A 2,500-nucleotide genomic window follows, 5' to 3' on the forward strand; every position below is an offset into this window, starting at 1 on the left:
CTGCCTGGAGCCGCCGTCGGTGCAGATCTTGGTGGTAGTAGCAAATACTCCAGCGAGGCCCTGGAGGACTGACGTGGAGAAGGGTTTCGTGTGAACAGCCGTTGCACACGAGTCAGTCGATCCTAAGCCCTAAGAGAAATCCTATGTAAATGAGGTGTCCTAAAGCTCTCAGTTAAAAAGCAACAACAAAACTGTTAAATATGGCTAAATCGAATTTATAAGAAGTAGTTGCAGAGATGCACACCCATTGGGCGAAAGGGAATCCGGTTCCTATTCCGGAACCCGGCAGCGGAACCGCATACCATTCGGGCCCTCGTAAGAGTGTTCGTCGGGGTAACCCAAAATGACCTGGAGACGCCGTCGGGAGATCTGGGAAGAGTTTTCTTTTCTGTATAAGCGTTCGAGTTCCCTGGAAACCTCTAGCAGGGAGATAGGGTTTGGAACGCGAAGAGCACCGCAGTTGCGGCGGTGTCTGGATCTTCCCCTCGGACCTTGAAAATCCAGGAGAGGGCCACGTGGAGGTGTCGCGCCGGTTCGTACCCATATCCGCAGCAGGTCTCCAAGGTGAAGAGCCTCTAGTCGATAGATTAATGTAGGTAAGGGAAGTCGGCAAATTGGATCCGTAACTTCGGAATAAGGATTGGCTCTGAGGAGCGGGGCGTGTCGGGCTTGGTCGGGAAGCGGGTCTGGCTGACGTGCCGGGCCTGGGCGAGGTGAACGGTTGGCGACTTCGGTCGCGTCCCGGGATCCGAGCTCGGTCCCGTGCCTTGGCCTCCCGCGGATCTTCCTTGCTGCGAGGCTTCCGTGGCGGTTAACGCCGTCGTGGTCGCTTCTTCGGCCGCCATTCAACGCTTAGCTCAGAACTGGCACGGACTAGGGGAATCCGACTGTCTAATTAAAACAAAGCATTGCGATGGCCCTCACGGGTGATGACGCAATGTGATTTCTGCCCAGTGCTCTGAATGTCAACGTGAAGAAATTCAAAAAAAAGCGCGGGTAAACGGCGGGAGTAACTATGACTCTCTTAAAAATATAAAATTTACCTTGCAAAAGAAATCGAAGCTTTTGCCACAAAACAAAAACGAAATATCTGCCCTATGACACCGAAAGTACGATTAGAAAAGATCAGTCCGGAAGATATTGAAAAAATAAAGAATCAAATAGATAGTAATACAGAACAAGATGAAACATACAATATACAACACTCAACCGATGAACCACAAACAAAAAATTCATGCATACACATAAAATCCAATGAAATATACAATGAACTGACAAACATAAAAGAAAACACTACAGACGAAATGAAACATATAATTAATAGCATAATAAAAAACGAAGGAAAACAGGAAATAATATGCATGCTAAACGAGTATATAATAAAAATTGCGCCCCCACCTAAGAACAAATCATGTAAAAAAAATAAAACTAAAAATAGACCATACATACCGCGGAAAGGAAAACGATCAAAAAGACGAGCTAGTGAATATACAAACATACAAAAACTATATCACAAACATCCGACACAAGCAGCAGAAAAAATTCTAAGTGAAACTAAAACAGATGTAACAGATAAGCCGAGCATGATTGAGTTTACAAAATACTATAAAAATATCTTTGCGCGTAAGAACTTAAAATGGAAAATAGATGATAATCAAACATCCAATGTAATTAATATATCATATGCAATAAGCCCAATAGAGATACATAGCGTACTCCGCAAATTAAAAGAATCTGCACCCGGAGCTGACGGAATTAAACGAGAACACCTAAGAAATATGCCACGTAATGATTTAATTGCCCTATTAAATATCATCTGGGGTACTAGGTACTTTCCGCCCATACTAAAAACAAATAGAACTACTTTACTGCCAAAAGCTGGAAACTTAAAAGATCCAAAACATTGGAGGCCCATTACAATATCAAGTAGATTATTACGTCTCTTACATAAAATTATTACAACTCGATTGGAAAATGAAATCACACTAACACATAGTCAACGTGGTTTCACGAAGACTGACGGTCTAATGGCTAATAGCTCTATTTTACAAACGATAATTCGAACGATGCGAACCGAATCTAAACCGTGTATTATTTTATCAATAGATTTAGCAAAAGCCTTTGACAGAGTAACGATAACCTCCATTATAGACGCTCTAACAAAACAAGGTATTGATACACATACTATCCAGTACATAGAGGAATCCTACCGTAACATAACTACCACCTTAGAATGCCACGGCGATAGATCTGAACCGATATCGATTAATCGCGGCGTGAAACAGGGTGACCCTATGTCTGGCTTTTTATTCAACTTAATTCTGGACGACCTATTGAAAAAACTAAGTACGCGAGATGGAATAAAGATAAACGGCGTAAACATTATCTCATTAGCTTTCGCAGATGATATTATAATTACTGCCACTACACCGACCATAATGCGAAATTATATCCGAATAATTGAAGAGTTTTTTGACCATCATGGATTTGAGATCAATGT

General features: G+C 42.2%; 1 pseudogene; it reads left to right on the top strand.

Annotated features, from left to right (window-relative positions):
- Positions 1-2,500, top strand: part of LOC143305872 (large subunit ribosomal RNA) — a 7,423-nt pseudogene that overhangs the window by 1,768 nt on the left and 3,155 nt on the right.

This window comes from Osmia lignaria, chromosome 11 (genome assembly GCF_051020975.1).
Source record: "Osmia lignaria lignaria isolate PbOS001 chromosome 11, iyOsmLign1, whole genome shotgun sequence".
Classification (NCBI taxonomy): domain Eukaryota; kingdom Metazoa; phylum Arthropoda; class Insecta; order Hymenoptera; family Megachilidae; genus Osmia; species Osmia lignaria.